Below are 26,317 nucleotides of genomic sequence, written 5' to 3' on the forward strand. Positions count from 1 at the left end.
TTATCAAAACAGTTAAAAGTAAAGTGTAATTTCTTAAATTTACTAACAAAGAATTGTCTTTGTAGCATATTCTTTACTTGCATGGACCATATTTTGCTACAGAAGGACCCCTTGCAACATGGAACACACAAGGAATGGAAAAGTCTCACTATCAAGCGAGAACTTCCTTTTTCAGATGTACCAAAAGAGGAGGTGGTCAAAGAAGAAGCAATGCACTTAAAGAATTATTCAATTGGTTCTACAGGAGGTAATTTCAAAGGATGAGATCAAAGAACCAGCAATCTGAAACTACACAAACAACTAATGATTTACTAACAAATTTGTACCTCTTACAAAATATTTGCTGAATTATAATCAGTCCTTGCAAAATATTGTGTGTACATTAGTTTTTGATTCTCTTGGGACTATTTGGTATGTCACCTCTGTATCTCAAAAATTTTCTCCTTCTATAACCTCCAAGAAGATTGATATCTGACTCCTCAGCTGCTCTGCAGCTGCATAGCTAGAGTAGCAAAGAAAGTATCCTGCTCTTGAGGCATTGAAACCTGCAGCATATCCGAAGATTCTAAGAGCAGCAGCTCTCTCTAGAAGCAAGACCTTGTTAGCATTTATTTGAAGGGGAGTGTATCCCATGAACCTTGACAACACCTTCAAGGCAAAGGCACAGAAGTCTACTAATCTTCTCATCCCTCGACTGCCATTTATGCGGGTTGTCAGGGACATATCAGAAAGGTTAATTGGCAGAATGAGAAACACAAATCTTGATAAAGTCCGATGGGAGTCACAGGCCCTTATGTGTCTTCAAGAGGCTGCTGAGGATTTTTTGATCGACTTTATGAATGATGGATACATTGCTGCTGCATTTGCTCATAGGATCACTCTCATGAGCAAAGATTTTGTGCTTGTGTCCAGACTTAGATACAAGTTTGACAAAGCTTTGGAACCCATTCCAAGTCAAGATATGAGGGCTTTTGAAATTCTTAATATTCCTCCAGCAAGACAACCCAAACAATCAGTTGTTATTGAAGATGTTTCGCATACTTATAGTACAAGAAAAGCTCAAGATATTAAAGAAGAAGTGGAGAAAGAGAGAGAGCAGGAGAAGATTACAGAGGATGCCATTCTTTCTCTACAAGCTGAAATTCTTCATGCATCCAATTCAGAACTTTATCAAAATGTAACAGGTCAAATGGTAGTAGATGTCTCCATGCATGGAGAGGATGAGGTTTATTGTGACATTGCCCCTGAAGACACAAGTATGCTTGTGAATCACAATATTGAGATATGTGACACAGTCCTCTTTATTTGTCTCAGGGTTGTGTGGATTTCCTTTTGCTTTCTTGATGAATTTCTCAGATTCCATATTTTATTGATATGTTTTGTTTATGTCTCCAGATGTCTTATGAGGGATCTTCCTGACTCAATGGCTATGTAAGTGACCATTCTTGATCCCCTTGTTACACAGTGCCTTTTCAATAGGCAAGGGGATCTTGCAAGTTTTCTAAAAAACTTTGATATGCTGACATGCATTACATTGTATACCCTTATGTTGAAGTGTAAGACTCACACTCAATTATCTTTTGTCCATCATTACAATATTCACAACTAATTGCAGTATTCATCTTATCACAAAGGCCATTGGAGTCTTATTATCTTCAATCTATTGGATAGAGATGTAATCTTTATGAATTCTTTAGCATCCATTCATGGGAGAAGTAAAATGTAAGAATCAACTTTACCATGGTTTATGTTCTAGAGCAATATTTTATAAGTTTTCAATTGTTTGGTTGACCCTCAATATTTTATGCTTGCAGTGCTGCCAAACTTATCTTGAGTTTCCTAGGTTCCACCTATGAAGACTACAAACTTGAAGATTTTAAGTACTACAATCAGAAAGTTCCTTTGCAGAAAGACTCAACATCTTGTGGATGGATGGTACTTGCTAATGCTTGGAGATATCTTAAGTCAAGATTTAGAATGACAACACTTACTGTAAGTTCATGTAATGATAGCATTGATTGATTGGGTCAATACATTTAGTGACTTTCTCATATTAAAAAATTTTTATCATTTTCTTTTGTCTTAGTTGCATGAATATCCAGATTCTTGGATAAGTTGGGTAAGGGAGAAGGCAGTGTCTATGGTTTTGGAAAGATCTATCAATCCAGTTGATCCTGATTCTCCCTTTCCACCTGAGAAAGGAGCCAAGGGTATAACTTCAAAGAAAAGAAAAAAGAAGGAGAGGAAAAGCCATGTCAAGGATGGCTCATCCAAAAAGAAAAAGACCTCTGCCAAAGAGAAGAAGGAAAGAAAGAAGAGCCCTACAAAGAGCAGATCTTCCAAGGGGAAAAAGAGCACTACTAAAGAGAAGACCCATTCTAAAGGGAAGAGCCCTCAGGCTACAGAGAAGAGCCCTAGCCCTCCTGCTAAAGAGAAGAGCCCTAGCCCTCCTGCTAAAGAGGCCCTCAGGCTACAGAGAAGAGCCCTAGCCCTCCTGCTAAAGAGAAGAGCCCTAGCCCTCCTGCTAAAGAGAAGAGCTCTTCACCAGCTCAAGAGAAGACTCCTATCAAAGAGAAGACTTCTGTCAAAGAGAAAACCCCAATCAAAGAGAAGACCCCTGTCAAAGAGAAGAGTGCTACTAAAGGTCTTCCGTTTCACTCACCAGTGAAATTTAAAATTCAGAAGCGTCGTTCATCCAACAAAGAAAGTAAGAGGGCAAATGTTGGCTCTCCATTCAATTTCTTTTTCATGTTCCCCAAGAAGACTGCCAAGTCTCCAAAGCCAACCTCCAAAGAACCTTCTCCAAAACCAGACCCCACTACCAAATCTCCCTCGCCAACACCTAAAGATCTCAGAGAAGAGCCCAACTTACCACCAGTTGAGGAATCCACTGCAAAGTCTTCCTTTCCAACACCTCAAGAGCTCAAAACACCGGAACTTGAACCTCAATCAGCCAAATTTGTGTTGGAATTAGGGTTGCAGGAATGCACACACAACTTCAAGAAGATGAGGAAGCTTGAGCACAACACAGTAGTGTATTATGAGTGCCAAAAATGAAAGATAACAAGCCCTAGAAGATAATGGGCGTATATACAATGCACGGGGGAAAAAACCTCCTAGTGAGGGAAAAAGTGCCCCGGCGGTCCTAAGTGTGTTCACACACATCACTACTATAATATGGTAACAAATCCCCCCTGGAGTGATGCGGTGAACAAGAGCTAGCACTCATGTATAGGGAAGTGTCTAGCTATGTGGACGAATCCACAAAAGGGAGTAAGCCCAAAGCTTTGCGAAAAGCTTCGAACTTCTCACGAGGCAGAGCCTTTGTGAAAAGGTCTGCAAGGTTATCCTGTGTTGGCACATAAGCCAAACTGATCTCTCCTGCAGAGAGTCTCTCCCTGACATAATGGTAGTGCACCTCAATGTGCTTCGTACGAGCATGGAACACTGGGTTCCGCGCAACTGCCAATGCGCTCTGACTGTCAGTGAAGATGGTGGTGGCAGATGGCTGCCCAACACCCAAATCAGCCATAAGGCGTCTGAGCCACACACACTCAACCGTAGCTGTGAAAGCTGCCCTGTACTCAGCTTCACAACTAGAAGTGGCCACAGTAGGCTGCTTCTTGCTCAACCATGATATGCATGAGCTTCCAAGCATGAAGCAAAAACCACTCGTGGACACGCGTGTGTCATAACAACCAGCCCAGTCAGAATCTGAAAAAACATGTAAATCTGGCGGCAATGATCCCCCCTTGGGATAAAACAACCCAAGATGCCGAGTACCACTCAAATAGCGAAAGATACGCTTCACTGCCTGCCAATGCTTAATGCCTGGGCTATGCATAAATCTGCTCACCTGTGAGACTGCAAACTGAATTTTTGGTCTCGTAATGCATACATAAATGAGGCAACCAACAGCTGTCTGATAGAGTGTGACATCAAAGTGATCCCCAGCATCATGAAGACTCAACTTCAAACCTGTCTCCATTGGAGTAGCAATAGGCTTGCAGTCTTCAAGGCCAAATCTCCGCAACAATGTTTCAATATACTTTGTCTGACACAAAGCAATACCTCCATCACACTGCTTAAATTGTATCCCCAAATAATGATGCAAATGCCCCAAATCTGACATCTCAAAAGAGGCATTCAAATCAGCCTTAAAATCAGCAATATGACTCTTATTTGGTCCTGTGAGCAGCATGTCATCGACATAGAGAGCAATGATTAGATGTACACCATCCACACGTTTAACATACAAAGTGCTTTCTGTTGGACTATTCTGAAACCCATGTGCAGTCAAATATGCATGTATTTTTTCATACCAAGCTCGTGGAGCTTGCTTTAAACCATATAAAGCCTTTTTTAACCTGCACACTTTGTTTTCCTGCCCTCTTTGAACAAAACCACGAGGCTGCGATACATACACCTCCTCATGCAAATCTCCATTTAAGAACGCAGTCTTTATGTCCAGCTGATGTACATTCCAACCATTATGAGCTGCTAATGCACAGATGCTACGAACAGTGGTCATACGACATGTGGGAGCAAAAGTCTCATCAAAATCAATGCCCTTCTCTTGAGCATAACCTTTTGCAACAAGCCTAGCCTTATGGCGATCCACTGTGCCATCAGGCTTACGCTTCAATTTGTATACCCACTTAGTGCCAATGGCCTTCTTGCCAGGGGGCAAGTCACATAAAGACCATGTACCATTCTTCATAATAGCATCGTATTCTGCTTGCATAGCAGCCATCCAATTTTCTGAACTTTGTGCCTCATCAAATGAAACAGGCTCACTTTCATCGCACATACTAGAAACAGCCAATGCATAACAATCTGACGCATAAGAGGCACCATGAGAGCCAGAACGAGTGCGACTAGACAAAGGGGCATCCAACTTGCTGTCACGCAAAGTCTGCACCAGCCATCTAGGCATATTCCTAGAGCCCTCAATCTCTTGTCTCTCATCCTCAAGTGCATCATGCACATCTGCATCAGATATAGGCTGATCTGTGCCATCATTTAAAACCTGCATAGGCTGAAAAACTGCCTCATGAGGTATTGCACTTGACTGTGCACCACTGAAAAGAGGCAACAATGTATCATAGACATCACGTGAGCTGATATCTGTCTCCTTAGTACATGAAACCAAGGGCTGAACTGCATCTTCCACAAATACAACATCACGGCTAACCAAAATGCGCTTTGTCTGTGGATGATACAAACGATAGCCTTTGCTCTCAGCACTATATCCAACAAAAATACATTTGACAGCTTTGTCATCCAATTTTCTGCGATGTTGCACAGGCACTAATGCATATGCCAGGCAACCAAAAACACGTAAATGGCCAACAGATGGCTTGCGGCCATGCCAAGCCTCATATGGAGTGACAACCTGTAATGCTTTGGTGGGACACCTGTTTAGTACATAAGTGGCACACATGACAGCCTCAAGCCAAAAACCATGTGGTAGACTTTGACTCTTAACCATACATCTTGCCATTTCCATGAGAGACCTGTTTTTTCTCTCAGCCACACCATTTTGCTGTGGTGTATACGGCACTGTACATTGGTGTTTTATCCCACGCTCAGCCAGAAATGCATTAAATTCTGAAGACATATACTCCCCCCCTCGATCTGAACGGAGGGTGCCCATCTTACTTTCTGACACATTTTCAGCCATAACCAAAAACTGTTTGAAGCACAAAAACACTTCGGACTTTGCCTTCAAAGGATATACCCATGCATGCCTGGTAAAATCATCAATGAAAGTCACGAAGTAAAGGTAGTTTCCAAATGATGGAGTTTGCATGGGACCACAAACATCACTGTGAACAAGCTGCAATCTGCGTTCAGCTCTCACTGATCCATCTTTGGGAAAGGAAGCACGCTGCATTTTACCCAATATGCAGCCCTCACAAACATGCTTGACAGGTGCCTCAAGCTTAGGCAAAGAAGACACCATTTCAGATTTCTGCAGGCGCAGCAAACTTGCAAAATTCAGATGACCAAAACGTGCATGCCACAGTTTTGCATTTGAAATAGCCTGCGTATCCATAATAGCACATGCTGAATCCTCTACACATTTGCCATCCATATTGAGCTTATACAGCCCTCGACATAGTGAACCAGATGCTACAATGATGTCACCACAAGAGAGATCATGAACAGTACATCTGTCATCCACAAATTTTACAACCAAACCTGTTTTGGCAAATGCGGAGACTGACAGCAGATTCTTTTTGATCCCTGGCACATACAATGCATCAAAAAGTGTAAAGGTGTTGCCATTTGCAACATTCAGCACAATCTGTCCAACTCCTTTAACGGGATAAGAGGAGTTATTGGCACAAGTGACAGTATTCCCTGTGGGAGCAGACTCAAGGAAAGTGAATAAACTGCGCTGCGAGGTGATATGCTTAGTGGCACCACTGTCAAAGTACCATACATCTGAATCTACTGCAGACATACATGTGTCATGCAAAGATGGGTCATAACTGCACTGCGCATTGAATGCCCATTCTGTATCTAGCACAACATTAGCAGATTCATTGTTAGAAGGAGAGGCATCTGCAACAGCCATACCAGCCTCTTTCTTCTTAGCCTCTTTCGCAGCCAGCTTAGGACACGCTTTGATGACATGATCATTTCCCTTACAGTACTTGCAAAATGTCTTCTGTTTGTCACCCTTCTTCTCATCTTTGTCTTCCTTCTTTGGTTGCGCAGCATTTGCAGATTTCTGCTTACTAGAAGAAAAGCCAGCTTTACCTTTCCCGCTTCTCTGACTAGCAACGAAAGCTTGATCTGCGACACGCATATTATTCCTGTTTTGCCTTGACTGGTCTTCTTGCAGCAAAACAGAAACTAACTCCTCAAATGATAAGGCATTGGGATTGCCTTTCATTATCAAGCGAAGAGTGGAAGCAAAACCCTGATAAGAATCTGGTAGACCATTCAAAACAGTCTGCACAAGTGAACTGTCTGACAGGATTTCATCTGCAGAAATGAGCTGCTCTTTGAAATCCTTGATCTTTGTCAAAAAGCTATCCATAGAATCACCTTCGTTCATATGCTCATTCTCCAACTGTTTTCGGAGGTAAGCAACACGAGCCTCATTTCTTGCCTGATACAATGTGGCAAGTACATCCCAAGCATCCTTAGAAGTCCTGCAGGAGCGAATATGTGGGATAATGGTACGTTTGACAGACAGCGCAATCAAGGCATGAGCCTGCGCATCTCTACCATCCCAACGAATCTGCTCTGCTGAAAGTGGTGGTTCTCGAACAGCTGCTACAGCACTTGTGCCTGCACCATCATCAACAGTACCTGTTTCTGATGTGTTTGCAGCATTCCCAGCCACAATAGGACGTGCATCAATACCCTGCACAATGTTCCATAACCCCTTTGCTACCAATACATGTCGCATCATATATGCCCATAATGGATAGTTGGTGCCATCCAACTTATCCTCAGCAGCCAACATGCGGAATACATCATTGTTGTCAGCCATGGCCAATGACTGTACTACTAGATGTAAATGCTGTCTGTAAGAGGTAAACCTGTATAAAATCGACCTGTGCTATGTAGCACAGCCCAAAACAGACGAATGGGCACCTGTCCTGCAGATTTTAATCTTGACAGAAAATCTGCACAGTAGGACGATTTTGCCTGCGCAGTACTTGGAATGCAAAAACGGAGGGCGAAATGACTCCAGATCAAAATTCTGAAACAACCAAGCCCTACGGGCTTTCCCACGGCATATACTAACCTGCAGACGCTCGTGAAACCTCGTTGCAATCGGAGGAGATGAAGCGGCAGGTGCCGGTGATGCTGCCCGGGAGGAGGAAGCCTGCTCTGATACCAATTGTTGGAATTAGGGTTGCAGGAATGCACACACAACTTCAAGAAGATGAGGAAGCTTGAGCACAACACAGTAGTGTATTATGAGTGCCAAAAATGAAAGATAACAAGCCCTAGAAGATAATGGGCGTATATACAATGCACGGGGGAAAAAACCTCCTAGTGAGGGAAAAAGTGCCCCGGCGGTCCTAAGTGTGTTCACACACATCACTACTATAATATGGTAACAATTTGATCGAAGCAAATAGAAGAGAGAAAGATTCTCTAAAGATCCAGGGTCATCCCATGCCAAAAGAAAAGTTGATTTTGTTGAGTGATTCCACAAATTGGCTTTTGTTTTGTTCATTTTGTCCATATGAACACACCCTTTTTGGGACTATATTCTGTACTTAAATTCAGTATCAACAATTTGATATTCAACTGTTAAACCTTGTTTTGTGTTGCGAACAATATGTTGACCATTTTTGTGAAGAAGTCAAGATGAAATTTAGCAGAATATATTGATTACATTATTGGAGAAATCCTTTTCAGCTTAACAAACTTGCCCTTGCAAGTGGCTCAAATACAACTTTTTTTGGGGAAAAACATGTGATGCATGAGGTTACACTCTCCATCCTTGTACTGACAACAGTATCATCTACTTTGAATCTATATTCAGGTGATGTTTCGTCCAGGAACTCAAGCGACTCTCTTACATGTTGTAGTCTCCAGTTTGATGTTACAATAAGGTTCCTAGGATCTATGAATGGATGGACTATGATGTTAAATTCAAACTCTGGACAATTCTCTTCAGAATCTAAAGGGACCCAACTACCAAGCTTGCTTTTCCATCTCCTATAGTCATAGCCCAAAACTAGGGATTGACGACATAGTTGGTATGAGATAGACATAGAATTTGGGCTTACTCTACAACTGATATTGTCGTCAATATGAAAAGTTTCCTTGGTACTCCATCCTTCTCCAAGTACAGTGTCCAGATCAGTCGTAGATAGTCTTCTATTAAGCCACATCGTTCTTGTCCTCTCCAATTCCATTGTATTGAAACATGCCACAAAGACATGTATAGACAAGAACCATTGAATTTTTATCCTTCTTGAAATCCTTCCAGGAGACATAGCTTTAAGAATATCATCTTTGATTTTGGATTTGAAGCTTGTTATGGTATTTGGATCAGGAACTTCCCATTATTCGAGTGACATTCATGTGGGAATAGGTATGTCATATAATTCTCCATGAACACCTTCTCTTGATGGAACCCTGTATTCTGCAAAATACACAAATATATCCACTGATTTGTAAAATGAAGGTGGTTTGTCTGCATACATTACATCTGCAATCCCCTTGTGAATTGCTTTGAATGTGCCACTTAAACTCTCAACAGGCTGCCACTCCACAGCTGTTGATGGAAAGATAATTGAAATTAAACAAACAACAAATATATCAGAAGGAGAAATATTGTGTTGTATCAAATAGATAAAGTTTTGTTAAATTACAGTAAGAATGGAGAATTGGATGTTCATCCAAGTTCAACACCATGTCTTTGGCCATGTAGACATGTTGAACTTTTGCAAGCCAGCCATTGTCGGGTCACTTTGAAGGCAAGAACACGACCTTTCCAATGGGATTTCACTTCATTTCGCTTGGTTCTTTTCACCCTGTGGGCACCTTTGCAAGAGGGAAGCATTGTTACCCAATCATTCACACGAAAAGACATGGGTTTCCAAACACCATCCTCTCTGGTGTTATGAAAATCACAAGAAGTTATATTATGAGAAGGACGACGTGAGGACGCCATAGAAGCTCACAGATAAGAGAAAAATAGTGAGTCTTTTGAAAATGCAAAGAAAGGAGAATAAGCCATATGCCAAAATAAAGGGAAGGTGGAAAAGCGAATGAGCCATACCAAAATGGAGGGAAGGTGGAAAGTAGACGTTTGAAAAAATTTGGTGATTTGTCATTAATAGCGTTGTTTTCAGAGCCTGAAAAGAGAAGATTTCGTATCTTCATGCTTGATTTTTTGAAATATAAAATGGAACAAGATGTCACTATTTTGGACCCAAACTTTAATGTTAGCCATCGTAAACGTCTAAATTAAGCCGTTTTAGCCGTTCGTCGCCACTAAAATAGAACCGTTAAGAAGACATTTAGAGGAGACAAGAATGTCATACTTTTGTATACGTGTCAATTCACAATTGGACAATTTCTTAATCCTTAGATTAACAAACAGCCCTTTTCTAGCCGTTTTTGGCCCTAATGTATATTTTGTTACATTTTAAGAATTTCAAAATACTATTGTTACATATTAACTATTGTTACAAACAAGAGAGTAATCAGGAGCTAAGTAGAACTGCTATTTTTATGGACTCCAGTCAGCCAAGTTTATAACATGAATCAGCATGTGAAGTATTAAGAAAAAACTCGGCCAAATTTCTGACACGAATTAGCAAAAAGGGGGGGGAAAAAAAAGAAAACCATGTAACCCAGAGAGAGGCTTATAGTAGCAGAAAAGTATAACCATTATAATGCTCTAGAAGATTATTACACCAGTATGAGATTGTTATCTGAGCTCTGTCTGGGCGCAGCAGACAATTCCACAATCGACTGGTATCTTGCAAGCAGATCAGCGATGCTTCTTCTATTTTGTGCCACCATTGCAGAAGCTGGGTCCTTCTCTGATCTCTTGCAACTTGAATTATTAGCTCTCTTGGAAGCGATTCCTATCAACTTGGGTGCATCCGGGCTCTGTGAGAGGCACTTGCCCATGCTCTCCTCTGCTGCTGGCTTGAAACAACTGCGTGGGCTGCCTTTTCTGGTGCTTTTCTCTTCTGCCGCCCTAACTGTGCCTTTTTCCTCTGTCCTGTCTGGGCTCTGTGATTGCTTTTTCACCTTCTGATATGATGAAACTGTATCGACCGAGCCGCAGTACCTCATCTCTCAAATTGCTGTGGATCAACCCTGGCTTACAAATTAAGAAAGTCTTCAAGGTGAAATGATCCACAGGAGTGTTTATAGGCGGGTGGATTCGTTTCTAGGAGGGGTGTAATCAAAGCGCGCCCAACAAGCCGAATCGAGTGAAATCCCAATAAGCCCCCCAACAATTATTGATAATTAAGGCGAAATCCAACAGCTGATTAAGGCGAAATTAAAGGGCCCAACAACAGCTGATCACTGAGGCGAGAAGTCAAAGCAACCGCCGAACAACAGATTAAGACGAAATCGAAGGACCCAACAACAGATTGAGACGAAATCGAAGGACCCAACAACAGATTGAGCAGAATTAATGGAAGGACCCTGCAACAACTAGTGTAGATCAAGGCTAAATAGAAGAGCTCAACAACAAATAGAGGTGAAATGGAAGGGCCCGATTACAACTTGATTAAGCAGAAATTAACGGAGCACCCAATAGCTGATTAAGATGAAATTAAAGGACCCAGCAACTAATGGCTTGCATCCTACCTGTGTAATTAGCTATAGCTTCGTTAGGTCAGGAGAAATGTTGTGAAAGCGCGTCGTGTAGTAGCTGTATATATGAAACTCAAACCAGTTGGCAAGAGCGTGCAGGTTAATTAATCTTGATATAGAACGACAGTAGTTGCCTGGAAGTTGAATTCAAGCTGCATTTGGGCAGACAGCAATGGAGACGACTCTTAGGTGTATAATAGAAGCCCAAATGTGTCTTTATTGTTAACTTGGATTAAATCATAATATAGAAGGGAATCAGGTTTTGTGCAAGACAGCCATGAAAATGGGTAGCAGCAGATGAATTTTTAACACAAGAAGCAAGGCTGGATTGTCTATTGATGTGCCCACCCCAACATTGTCTGGCATACAAAGAGAGAGAATTTAGGGCCTCGTGCACACCAACGGTGAGAGGCAGCTGCTGTGGGGGACAAATGTGTACAACAATTGAGGCAAATGTGGGCATTTCAACAAGCCCAACAAGAGGAGGGAGAAAAAGATAAGCAAGTGTGCACCATGATTGAAATAATTAAGGGCAACCCAAAAGGCTAAAGAAAATCAAGGAAGATGCCCTTTTGATATAAAAAGAGAGGAAACCACAACTGTGAGGCACAAATGTGCTTAAAAGTTGGGAATACGATGAGAAAAAGGGCATGTCAAAGAGCCAAATAGCCGGATAATTAATTATTGAAATAATTAAGGGCAGCTTATAAGTTTTTTAAAATCATTTTTTTAATGAGGTCGTACAAGGACCTATAGTAGAATAGAAAGGAGATCCAAAATTTGTTTAAAAGTTTATATATATATATATATATATATATATATATTAACGAGGTAATGAGAGAAAGTAGAAGCGTGCATGGATTGATTCGGGGTCACACCAACAACGTGCAGGACCTGGCAATCGACGACGGGTCACCGCCCAATCAAATCGCGCTAACCTAATAACCGCGCCACCTTATTGTAATAAGAAACCCTTGTTTATTATGAAGCCGTGTTAATAAATAATCGCCTTTTATAGAATTAGATCCCACACCTTGTGTACTTCTTTCTCCCACTCCCCTCCCCAAGAGAGCTAAAATTCCAAGATGCATTTTATATATATAAATAATAATAATACTAATAATAAGAGCCATTAAGTAATTCCCCAAGAAAATGAGTAGACAGCTCAGCCATCAAAGCTGTTGCTGTCTCTCCATTAGACTACTAGGGACTCATGGAATAATGTTTGGGAAATTGGGGGAAAAAAAAAAAAAACAAAGGTGGAATCTAATTAGCATTAATTAATTAATTAGTGAGCACATAATAGAGTTTTGTTTTGGGATGGGGCAACAAGGATGAGAAAATAGGCTCTCACGTTGCTTTGCTGCCGCACACTCACGAACCCCAAGTGAAGAGTCTCCGGATTTCCGACCGTCCCCGTGCTCTCTCCATCCACCCCCCAACAACGCTTCAACAACCCAAAAAAGAAAAAAAGAAAAAAAAAAGATTGAATTGCTTCACTTCAAAATGCCATTTGCTATCGTGTTTAATATATTGGCCGACCAGTTTGTCAACTTCTCATTGTTTGTTATCTTCTTAATTTCCCATATTGCCAATTTCAATCACAACCACTTAATATGCTTTCACTTGGCGCCACACTTGAATCCCCCTATATCATCCTCACAATCACACAAAACCCTCTCCTCTCAACAAGTCAAAATAAAGACACCTTTCCACAACAACCTGTATTTCTGAAATCCACAAACACAATCTAAATCCAACCGACATTCAAACACAATCTAAATTCCAACCGACCTTTTAAAGGCTTACACTCTCATAAAACCTTAATAAAAGAAGATGTTTAATTTTCAACCGGCCTTTAAAAGCATACTTACATGTAAGCCTTGACACAACAACCTCCACATGACAAAGGGCGCTATCTCCTCTAAGCAATTTAAGACCGAAGATTTCACCCGTAGTTATAATTATCCTTTCATATTTTTAGTTTCAACAAGTGCTAGAAGAAAGAAACACAATTGTTGAGTAAGCTTCGGTTACTTAACAAATACATGTAAAGTTATATTGTTGAGACACCTGTCTCCATGTACCCATAGGCTACTACCATCACCATTGTTGATGACTTTATTATATATAAGTCACCAATTGACAAGAAAACCATAAGCTTTGTTAATTCTCATAATGCTTCCACATGTAAAGTTCCTTGTTGCTTCTGACACATCTATCTTCATGTACTATCACCATTTGTTGATGACTTTCTTACATTTACATCGCTAACTGGAAGCAAAAGGACAATCTTTAAACCCTTCATCTCAAGAATGCAATCGTGTGACAACCTACATTACTTCTAGACTTGCTTTTCCTCTTTTTCTTTAATCTTGCTAGAAAATCTTCCTCTTACTAGGCCATTGTAGCCACCCTCACTGCCCTTGGTTGGGCGGCCCCAAGCTTGTGAACCTCAAGGGCACCCCATAAGGCCACCCCCACCAGTCACACAAGGTGGGAATCTCCAGAGGCCCCACTCCCCCAAGTTTGGCTACCCACTTGACTGATGGGAAGCGGTGCTCACCTATTTGTGCTCGGCACCTCTCACCTACCCCAACGGCATCTATCAGTGTGACCACTTTTAGCTCGTGATAGCCCAAGGGGCAACTCCCATTGTATATAGAGAGACTCTGGTCTACTGAGAGGGGATCCGCAATGCAATACATGGTTGTGTGGTGTCCCAACTCTTGCCTACTTCCATCTTGTGTTGCGTGCATGTCACGCTAGAGGTAGCTCTTGTGTGGTGTTCCGTTCTCGAGTCTATGCAAGTGCATAGTGGAGTGGACATAGAGGTCGCCATCTCCCTAGCCTATGCCAACTCCTGAGGGCATACTTCCCTAGAGAGGACCGTAGTGATTTTTAGTGTGCCAACGCGACGGGCAACCGGGTCTGTTGCTATAAGTACAGTAAAAATTTGGTGATCCTGTTGGGGAATCTTGTGAGTCAGGAGTTCCCAAATTTTAAGTCTGTGGTAATTCATCATCTCTGCATGCCCAATACATGCTCTCGTGTGGGCTCTAGCTCTGTCGGTCCCATCAAGAGACCCCTCTCTGTCAGGCGCTCTAGCCACAAGGGCTAGACCCCTCTCTGTCAGGCGCTCTAGCCACAAGGGCTAGTCAACTTTGTGCCCCCTAGAAGTTCTCTTGCTCCTTTGGATTAACATCAAGTTTCCTATGTTCAAAGGCTCCACCTCAGAAGACGGAGATGACCACGTGCGGCGCTTCATCTCTATGTACAAAAGTCATGGGGGATAGAGAGGGAGGACGCCTCCCTGGCTCTATTTCCATCCACTCTCGAAAGCTCAGCTGACAACAAGTGGTTTAGTCAGTTCACAAAGTGAGCATTTTGTGGACTAGCCCAACTTGAGGGATACCTTCCTTCACACCTTCAGGCCAGGTAGTAACTATGAAGACCACATTCTCTAAGACTTCAACTCTTGCCTCGGGAGAGCGTGTCTGAGTTGATGACACGAACAAGGGTCTTGATATCCCATCTGTCGACCTACCTAGGAGGCTTCATGGTCAAGCAATGGATACTACAAGCCTCCACCCAGCAAAAGATCAAAGAAAGCAAGCCTGCACTTACCATCTTACTAGACTTCCAAGAGCTGACGACTCAACTGGAGAATGCCTACTTGATGTTTTCACATGACAACAGTTCCTCATCCTCTTGGGTCATGTCCTCACATGACCTGGACATCCTTAAATGGGAGTTGGACGCACTGCAGCTTCACAAGGCAAAAAGTGAAGACAACACCCTGGCCGAGCTGAAGAAGGAGATAGAAGAACTCAAGGGGCTACAAGACACAAAGAAGACAATGTGGTGCGCCATTTGCCAAGCCTTCGGGCACTCCCCCCAAGAGTGCCCACACGAAGAAAGTAGTGCTCTTTCTGTGAGAAAGACGGTCATGAGGACAAGGATTGTTACCTACTTGAAGGGCTTCTGCCAGTTGCATCACTAGCAACAATTTCCACCCCGCTAGTTGCCCCATCGGCGGTCATTTCACATCTTTCACCCCAGCACCCACATCTGTCTACCAGCCTGCCTCTCCTGCATACACCCACATGCCCTCACCCCCTACCTCTTACCTTCCCCCTCTCATGCCTACCCCACCATTTCCTACACTTGCCACCCTCGCGGTCACCCCTACACAAAACCAGCCTCCCCGCCCACCTACTCTCCGTAGCTGTCCCATCTTATGCTATTGATGTGGGGAGTATGGTCACTACCAAGGTCGGTGTCCCCTTCCAGAAGGACACCCCCATGCCGTTATTTCCCCGAGGCCAAGGATCACAACACCCAAGACTGCCCGAAAGCAACGAGGTGGTGCTTCCACTGATTTCACCTTCCAAGTGCCAACCACCACACTCACTTAGTCTCAGTGGGAAGTGCTACTGAGTTCACCCATCCTTAACCTTGGGAGTGTTCACGACCGTAAAAAACCCTACACCCTCATCTCATGTGGCAAAACCCACCATAGGTGTGGTCACCCATGCTCAGAAGAAGGCCCTTGGAGAACAAGAACCATCAATGGACCAAAGTGAAGTCCCCTCGCACATGTCTCATAATGTGGTGGACCATGCCTTTCTGCAAACTCTCAAAGATCTTCAAGTGGCTCCACCCATGTTCACTAATGGAGGGCAAGGCGACGTGACTCCCCACCCTGCTCCTTCAACAGCTTCCATGGCCGACCTACTCAAGGAGAGCAAGGTGGGGATGTCATTCTACCAAACTACTCCAATTTAGCCCCACTTCCCATGCGCAATTGGACCTGCTACTACAACAACTGGAGGAGGGGTCACAACTTCCTAGTAGTGAGCCTCCAATTCGAGCCGGCCTGCACACATTAAAATGTGTGGGCATCCCTCATGCAACCAGTGCCCTCACTAATTTCAAGAGCCCTCGCCTCAGTGTGCATCAATATGGTACCCCTCTCTTCGGAGCCATTGTGGATGGTGGATACAGACTCAACCTGATGTCGGAGTTCACTCTCAAAGCCACTAGTTTGCAGCTTACTAGAGCCACCAATTTCCACATTTGGATGGCTAACCAACCGAGGTGACACCTCTTGGGGGGCTGGTGGAGGGAGTGCCAGTTAAAATTCAAGATGCCATCCTCTCTCTAGATTTTGTTGTCCTCCATCTTCCCGAGGTCGAAGGAGCATACTCCTTACTAATTGGCCGCCCATGGTTATGAGGTGCCGACATGCTCCACGACTGGGGTTCTGATAGGTTGTGGTGGATACCTCAGATCTAGGCAGATCTAGGCCCAAAAAGAACTCAATCTTGAAGAAGGCCCAGACCAAGCCGTGCGGGGTGCTGTGGTTGCACCCACGCCAATGGAGGAAGGCGTAGTGCCCTATGGGGAAGACTCAGAGCTCTTGGACTAGCTCCAGGCTGCTCTACTGGGGATCTCACATGCTACATGGTGGACATCACAGAGGTTCATAATGCTACCACCCCTCAGGACCCCATAATTGAGCACTTTTGAGGAGATCAGACTGGGAGATCCCATCACTAATAGGAGGCGTGGAAAGCACTCCACCTACCCTAAGTCTGAACCCTCAGCCACCACACAAAGAGATCTATCTTCATGACGAATGCTCACTCAAAGTCACCCATAGCCACAACCATCTCGGGCAAGCCTGACGTCACAGCTACCATGGAGCCCCCAATCCCCATCGAGGAACTACCCCCATCTTGGACAAAGGAGCAATTTGGTGACTTTCCCTTCTTGGATCAACAACTGGCACATGACCTTGGCATCCTCTCTAACTTTGCCACCACTAGAGAGCCCCTCCCACTTCCAGCCCAGTACCTCAAGCGAGCCAACAAGCTTGTTCCGGCATGTGAAGGCCCATTCACAGTACATGCAATCTTACCCCGAGGTGCAGTTGAGCTCCACACTTTGGATGAGCAGGCACTCCCCTTGGTCAATGGCTCTCGCCTCAAATGGTATTGGCCACCCGGGGTTCTTACCTCTCGTCTCAAATGGTATTGGCCACCCGGGGTTCTTACCTCACAAACCCATCTTCCCCAGCCTCCCCCTCGCGGATGCAAGAAAAAAAAAGAAAAAAAAACCATGCCATCACAACGTTTTGGCTGCACACACACTTAGGACCGCCGGGGCACTTTTTCCCTCTTTAGGAGGTTCTCTTCTCCAAGCTTTGTGTGCTTTCCTGCAACCCTAATTCCAACAATTGGTATCAGAGCAGGCATCGGTTCTTTTCGGGCACGCACATTTTCCACCACATTTTTTATGCAATTTTTATCCTCTGCGCATTTTTGGGGTGCACACTTGTTAAGGATAACATGCTACCTTACACACAAGAGAGAAAGAAGAGAAGAAGGATGCATGAAAGAGTCGAGCTTGGAGAAGTTGCACTTAGCCAACCCTATGAGGGTTAACTGCTTGATGTGAAGCCGCTAGGGGCTCATTCCACCCCTTTATGTGTCAACCAAGAAGTGACCCAAATGCTCAGTAGGGAGCTATGGAGAGCTCAACCTCTACTTCATGCAATTAGCATGCAAAAGGTAAATGGTAGATAGCAAAGAAGGGTTGTTGAGTCAATGACGGCGGGGGTGGAGGGGTTGTCGATGTTAAGGGTCCTGTTGGCGAGGTTGACATTGAGGATGGGTGGGGGTTTTAGAGGAAGTGGAGGGGAGATCACGGAACGCAGTGTGCATTCCTAGCTGAAGTGATAAAAAAGGAAGTGATGGGGTGGGGTGGGAAAATGGACGGGGGGAGAAAAATATTGTGCATGATGGAAAAGTGGGGGGGTTGAGGTGCTAGACGAGGGTGGTGATGGTGGGGGGGTTGGTTGCTCTTAGGGGTGGAAGATGAGCTGGGTGGTGGTGGGGGAGGTGGAGGGGGGTTGGTTGCTGTTAGGGGTGGAAGATGAGCTGGGTGGAGGTGGGGGAGAAGCGGGTCATCACATTTGTCGTTATCGTCCGAGCTTCAGCAGAATCTATGGGGTCGTGGGCATGAAAGAAAGCCAATGCGACAGCAGCTTCATTAGTGGTGAAGTCTAGTGGAAAGGCAACATGTGTGTCATCAAACTAGTAGATGCCAGTTGTTGCTGTCATCACTTCGAGCTTCTCAAAACATCTATGGTACAAAATGAGAGCCTTTTGCAGAGTGAGGGGGGAGAGCGTCCGCCCGAGAGAGAGAGAGAGAGAGAGAGAGAGAGAGAGAGAGAGAGAGAGAGAGAGAGAGAGAGAGAGAGAGAGAGAGAGAGAGAGAGAGAGAGAGAGAGAGAGAGAGAGAGAGAGAGAGAGAGAGAGAGAGGCATTGTTCACGACGCGCCAGTGATATCCTACAAGTAATGTAGCGCCCTTATGGAGATCTACGAGGGGTAGGGATAGGGGAATAAGCCATCGGGGACGGATTGATCAATGAACTTAGTTGGGTTGAAAGGGAGGCCAAAGCCAAAAGCTGACACCAGCCAGTCAATGTGGCCTGGAGAGGATGTTGGGGGAGCTCAAAAAAGTCATGGGGGTGGTGGAAAGAGCGGAGGCCCTGAAAGAATAAGTGGGGGATGAGGGTGATGCTTGAGATGTGGAGCTTATTGAGGAGCTAGGTAAAGCTATGGCAGGAAAGGGGCTCGTCGAGGTAAAGATTATGTTGGAGAAGGTTAAGGTGGACGCTCCGAAAAAGGTGGTCGATGAGCTAGTAGGGTGTTTGTAGGGGGAGGGCTAAGGTGGGCTCTCCGTGGCAGTATCCATTAGGGCGTCCACTTTGCAGTCAAGGGTGATGGAAGAGGAAGCAGAGGGAGTGGAAGGAGGTTGTGCTGTCCAGTTTCAGTCTCACCGAGGTGCTCCTCCAGAGTTCGGACAATGGCCTCAAAAATCTCGATGCCGTAGAAAGTCTCTTTGGGTGTGCAGGCAAGGGTGTCCTTCACTACCTGGGCCCGATTTTGAGCGTCTTGGTGTAGGCTCTTGACTATGGTGAGCTCATGATGTGCCCGTTGTGTCGCTTCATGGGCCTGAGTCAATTGTGCTGGAGATCGGTGATGCAGACAAGGGTCATGCCCGAGTTGTTGTGTCTACTCGTTAAATTTTGCCTGGAGTTGCATGTACAGTAGGTTGGTATGGTATAGGTCCTCAGACACTTGGCGCTCTTGGGCCTTAGCCAGCAGCATCTCTCATTTTGAGAAACTTGTGCGACCTCCAACTAACGGTAGATGCAATCTGTCATCTAAGTTATGAGCTCTTTGGCCATGTGGGAGAATCCAAGCGTGAAGTTAGGCACAAACACTTTTTACATATGCCTGACTGGAACGGAAACTTCCTGAGTGCGCTCAACGGAGAGTGTTCACAGTATTCTGTGCTGCAGGGGGAAGAAGGACCTGCCTCTATGTTTGAAGGCATGTCGGCGAAGCGGTCAGGAAGTGGTGTCTCAAATAAATTCCTGTTGAAAAAATCTTGCTTCTAGCGCTCTTCCTTCTCTCTTCAGTGGCCTTCCTGGTTGCTTCTGCAGTAGTTGCCGACTCTTCTTGTGTTGGGCCTGGGCTAGGTGGCTGAGGATCCTGTTGTTCAGCGACAACAATGGTAGGCTGTTGGTGTTGCCTCTTTGCTAGTGGGGAGTTGGGAGGAGTCAATGGAGGGGGCAGAGAGGTGATTGTTGCATCCGGGCAGCTAAGCTAGATCGCGCGGGGCAACTCCTTCCACCTGACTGTGTAATAAAGTACTCAATTCAACAATGTAGCGATGGCCAACTTCCCTTGGGGGTTAGAGAATACTGCGTGCAATTCCCTAAAGAGATAATCTGCCCAATTCACCATATGACCTTGGTGCAGCCAAGCCAAGGTGGTCATGTTGAATCTACGAAAGCGGTCAGTCCACCTAGTGGTGAGTAGAAACTGCAATGCTCTGGCCGACATGATAAGATCTTCTTGAGTAATGTTGGCTCGTTCAATGTCATCCTTGTTGGGGCTACCCCCTGAATAAACCTCTGGTCATCTTAGGTGCATTGGTAAGCCTGACATACGGTTGCGCCATGTGGGCGAGTTCCAAAGCATCTCTAATCAATTCCATGCTAAGCTGCACTTGGTGTCACTTACCCTCATTATCCAAGACCTCGCCAGTATGCTGATTGAAATCATATGTTTTTGTGAAGTACAAGGCGTTTTAAAGTTCGGCCCCGCATGGCTCTAAGGTTGGCAGTCTGCCCAGGCCAAGCTACTCTAGCGTCTGAACAACAATAGGATCTGAGGCTATGGCCCTGTAACATGGCCCGGTGAAGTACATGAGCTTGTGCTCCACTTTGTGGTTGTTCTTCAATGAGGGAATGGACCATATGGCCATTGACCTGCTGCCTCATGAGAGCCTCACCTAGATGAGAAAGCTAGGTCGGGTGCTTGGAGTACTCCTTGAAGCGGCCACCTACTGCAACGCTTTCTCCTGATGGTGGTATGAAGGACAACCTCCATGGAAGAGTTAGAGGTGTCTAACATAGTGCTAGCTGTGGATGGGTGTGAAGAACTACAAACCTAACCTTGGTGTCCTATAACACCAATAGGTAAGTCTTTAATCCAAAAGCACATAGCACAAGCATGAAATGGCAAGAGAGTAGATACAATGCTCTTTTGACCTTTACTCCTTCCCTGATTGAGTCCTTGGAAGAGGCCGAATGGCATCAACTCCCCATTTTTCAAATGGGCCAAAAGAGAATATTGGGGTCCTAGGCTCATACGTTAGCCTCTTGTTCCCTGCCATCTGACATGCATTGCAAGCTTTGCATCAATGCTGGACATCCCTATGCAAACTAGGCCACACAAATCCTACTTGAAGTATTTTTCTGCTGGTGATCTCCTGGGCAAAGTGACCCCCACATACCTCATCATGGCAAGATTTTAAAATATGAACTCTCTTTGGAGGATGGCAACCTTCTCAAGACTAAATCTTCTCTCTTTGGAGGATGGCAACCTTCTCAAGACTAAATCTTCTCCTTTATGGTAAAGGTCCTGCCCTATGAATTGATAAGATATGGCTTTCTTTGCCAGCCTAAGTTTTTGAACCTTGGATAAGTGCTTGGGACACTCACCTGTTTGGAGGAAATAGGTTATGTCATGAACCTCCTCTTGTCCCTAGAATTTTGGTTTGCTGAAATTTGATTGCTCCCACTACCACCACAAATTGGTCATTAGCTAAAGCATCTGCTTCCTTATTTTTCATCCTAGATACATGATGCACTTGTATAGCTTCAAATTTTTGCATTGAACATTTAATTTGCTTGACCCATGTAAATAGATTAGCATTTTTACAAGACCAAACTCCTTGTAGCTGCTTCACCACTAACATGGCATCTCCTTTGGCAATCAACCTCTTAATACCATGCTCCAAGCATCATTCCAACCCAAACTGTAGAGTGGCATATTTTGCTTCATTATTTGAATGGATCCCAGGGAGAGCTTTACCTTGTCTAGTGACCTCACCTTGTGGATTGTAGATGATGACTCCACCTACTGCTTGATCACTTTGTCTCCTATAGGCTCCATCAAAATGCATAATGAAGGCACCTTCCATCTCTTCTTGAATTGTAGGCGTTGTCTCCTCACCGTTGCGCTTGATGGTGATCTTCTTTTCATGGGACCTGTAGGTGAGAATGTCTGCCAAACTTGCCCTAGTGCTATCCTCCACTATAAAAGTGTAGTCATACTCTTGAAGCTCCAAAATCCATTTTGCTATCATTGGGGAAGTGATCATGTGTTGTACAACATATGGAAATGTCTGCTCCACTGTTAAAATTATAAACTGCTTGGGCAAGAGATAAGACCTCAACTTTCTTACTGCAAACATGAGGGTTGAAACCATTTGTTCTACTTCTTTTTAGCCTTTCTCCGCCTGTGTCATAATCGTGGTAGAAAAATAGATTGGCCTCATGTAGGAGCTCTTTGGGTCCTTCTGCATCAAGATTGCCCCAATGGCTTCGGTCCCCACACTTGGAGAAGCATAAAACACTTCATTCCATATTGGTGGCATTAGGGTTGGCAATGAACTAAGAACCTTCTTTATTTCTTGAAACTCAATTTCACACTCCTCATCCCAAGTGAAGGTGACTTTATATGCTAAATTCTGCAATGGTGAAACAATTTGTGAGAGAAGATGGATGAACCAAGACGTGTACTTGGTTTTTTGAATGAATGTGACTAGCTCCCTTGCATTTTTAGGTGAAGGTAGAGCTAAAAGATCTTCAATCTTGGATGAATCCGCTTCAATTCCTCTTGCTGAGATGATGTGTCCTAAAAGCTTCACTTCACTTTGAGCTATGTGGCACTTGTTAGGATTCAATTGTCCACCCAATTGGTACAACCTTCGCAACCCTACTTTGACTCTTTGGAAATGCAATTCCCTGCTACTATATATGTAGAAAACATCTATGTAGACCCTAATAGAGGTCCCAAAGAAGGGCTGAAAACATAATTCATGAATCTCTAGAAGGTGGGAGGTACATTTTTCAAAAGGCATTACTTTTTGTAAGCAAATCATCCCCATGGAGTGGTGAAGGTTGTTTTGCGTTGATCCTCCTCTGCTATCCTAATTTTGAAGTAGCTAGAGTAACCATCACATACTGTGTACCTTTCATGGCCTGCTACTTCATTCAAGATTTCATCTTGGAATGGGAGGGGGAAGTGGTCCCTCTTTGTGGCAACATTTAAGGGCTTGTAGTCTACACATATCCTCCATTTTCCATTCTTCTTAGGGGTAACAACTATAGGGGAGACCAATCTAAGTTTTGCACTGGGTAATTAAAACTTGCTTTCAAGAACCTCTTTACCTCCATCAGTAAAGCCTCCCTCTAGACTACTCCTAACCTTCTTAATTTTTGAGCCACAGGCTTAGCATCATGCTTTAGTTCTATATGATGTTTTATGATTTCCACTCCTTTTACCTGGGTGTAGTCGGTGATGAAGAGGTTGCTGTACTTCTTTAGCATGATGATGTAAGCCGCTTCCTCCTCTGGTGTCAAATCCTTTGCTCTAGCATCTTCTTTATTTGCTTGTCCTCAACCTATAGAGAATCACCATCCTTTTCATGGTCTCCCTTTGTTGTGGTGGCCTCCTTCCCTTGAAAGATGAGTCCCATCACCTCCATAGAGGAATTCTCCTCACAATGGTACCTGATCCTGACTCTGTTTCTGAGTAATCATATGAGCTTTCTTCATCCAAGCTAGTTTCTGAGTAATCATATGAGCTTTCTTCATCCAAGCTAGTTTCATACCTTAGGTCCACTTTCCTTCTTTTTTTCATGTCATAGGTGATATTTTTCTTATTGGCACCATTCTCTCCCTCTGGCTTGAGAACTAGTAGACTTGCCCCCCATTTTTGGTCTACCCCAATAGCTATGAGCCAAGGCCAACCTAAAATAATGGGACAGTCCTCCCCCTTTGATGGGATCACATACATGTCTACCTCTACCTCAACACTAAAAACAATTACGTTTACACCCTTGATGACTCATAGGCACTTGATGCATACATTAAACGCTAGTTTAGCTTTATAGGGAGATGGAGCATTGACTTCTAGCCCTAATCTATGCATGGTTTTCTTTGTCATGAGACACATTTGGGCACCCCCATCCACATACACATTAGGAATCTTATATCCCTTAATCCAAGCATCCACTAGAGGAACAACATCTTCATCAGGATTAGCTTTAATTAACTTGACTGATTTTGTTTGTTTTCTTCTAGTGCTAACTGTATTGCCTTCTTAGATTAGGTGCTATTTGTAAGAGTTGTGGCCATGTGATGTTGGGATGTTAAGTGCTCATATTATCATAGATGAGATTATAGGGCTCGGAACCTTTTCCTAGTACGAAGTCCTCTATATTGATCTTCCTTCTTGGTCTCTGAACTTTCTTGCTTGTTGCTTCAGGGTCCTTGCTTCCCCTCCTCTTGGTGTCTGATTCTTCATCTTTGGCTTCTTCTTAACTCTTGCCCTTTTGATTGGCATGGCATCCATCTCTTATATCATTTCTTCTCCTTCAAGCAAGTCTCCAAGTTCTAACATATTCACTGTCTTCTCTTCTCCTTGCGGTAGAGGTGGAATGTCAGCTAGTTGTTGAGAGGGTGGTTGTTGTTGAAGAAGTTGGGGTACTTGGGGAGCTTGAGGAGGACCTGGCTATTGTCGAGGCTGCACGGGACTTTGTGGTGGATAAATGTCACCTGGGATCCTTCTTAGATATGGGCAATCATACATTCCATTCCCTCTCTCATTGCAATTGTAACAAATATATTCTTGTGCTTGCCTTCTTTGTGCTCGTCGACCTTCCCTAGGTGGCTGTGTCCTAAGTGCTTGGATTAGGTTTAGGGTGAGTTGGACCAGTTGGTTAGTCAGCTTTTGGAGAAGATCTTGCTGTGTAGTGCCTCCCACTTGTGTAGATGGTGCTCTAGGTAGAGGTGGATCTTGAGACTGACTCTCCCCCATCTCCCCTATTTCTCTTTCTATCTTAAAATTTTGGTTTTGATACCTCAATTTGTGATCTTTACCCCTTGCTACCTCTAGTACAATCTCAAAAGTTGGAGGGAACTTTGACTCTACTTGTTCCCTAAGTGAAGGGAAAAGACCCGCTATGAACCTATCCCTCTTGAGGAAATTTGGAGCAACTTCATTCTCCCTTAAAGGAGCAACCCATCTAGCCCATAAATTTTGGAACTTGGCTTCATATGAAGAGAAATCTTGAAGAGAGACTTGCCTGTGTTGCAATAATTGTTGCCATATTCCCTCCGGTGTGTCTCCTCTCCCATAATGGTTGATGAAAGCTTGACAGAGAGCATTCCAATCTCGTTTGATGGTGGGGAGAAGTGCTCCATACCATAGTCTTGCATCCTCCTTTAAAACTAAGGGAAAGGCCCTTAGTTTTACTTCGTCTTGGTTTCGCCCTGAGATGAGGTGCGCCATTTCCAAGTTGTCAAAGAATTTCGATGCATCCTCACTTGGTTGCCCATGAAATGTAGGGAAACAGCTTGCCATGGAAGTAGATTTCTTAGAAGAAGGATGAAGAGGAGAGATGTGATTAAGAATAAATTCAAGGGATTGACTTATAGGAGAATAAATATGCAAACATCAAATGTAATGTTATAATCTAGAATTGGCAAAATAAAAGGATTTGGAGAAGCATTAATTTCTGTGAAGCGTTGTGGGCCAAAAAGTAAGGCTATCCTTTACTAGAAGATCTTATTGCTAATAATGATATGAATAGAAAGAAGGGTATGAGGTTGGTAGGGTTGATTGGGCCTAATTGGCAAATTGGGATTCATGATGACTAAATTGCATTTGTGGTAGAGTTGTAAACTAAAGGTACTATGAGAACTCCTCAGTGGAGGCACCACTTTTATGAGGAAGGATTCTAGAGGGGTGGCCTCTACAACTCTCCCACATCCCCAGCTCACAAAACACAAGGCGGCGGAGGGAGGCAAGGTGATGGAAAAGGCTCCAAGGGAAAACTCTCTCAAACCTCACACCAAAACACTTAAGGCCTTGGACTGCACTCTTAGGGGAGCTCCTCCTCAACCCTCTTCGTGACACGCCAAGCCTAGTGGAGAAGAGAGTACGGGCAAGCCCACACCTTTCCTTGCTCCTCCTTACTTCACATGCATGGGGCACATTAAGACTCTACCCAAAGAGAAACTTTATGAGGGAGGATTCTAGAGGGGTGGCCTCTACAACTCTCCCAGATCCCCAGCTTACAAAACACAAGGAGGAGGGAGGCAAGGTGATGGAAAAGGCTCCAAGGGAAAAGGCAAGGTGATGGAAAAGGCTCCAAGGGAAAACTCTCTCGAACCTCACACCAAAACATGTAAGGCCCTGGACCACACTCTTAGGGGAGCTCCTCCTCAACCCTCTTAGTGACACTCCAAGCCTAGTGGAAAAGAGAGTAGGGGCAAGCCCACACCTTTCCTTACTCCTCCTTACTTCACATGCACGGGGCACATTAAGACTCTACCCAAA

Source organism: Cibotium barometz, chromosome 60 (assembly GCF_041138505.1).
Source record: "Cibotium barometz isolate CiBa-2024 chromosome 60, ASM4113850v1, whole genome shotgun sequence".
NCBI lineage: Eukaryota > Viridiplantae > Streptophyta > Polypodiopsida > Cyatheales > Cibotiaceae > Cibotium > Cibotium barometz.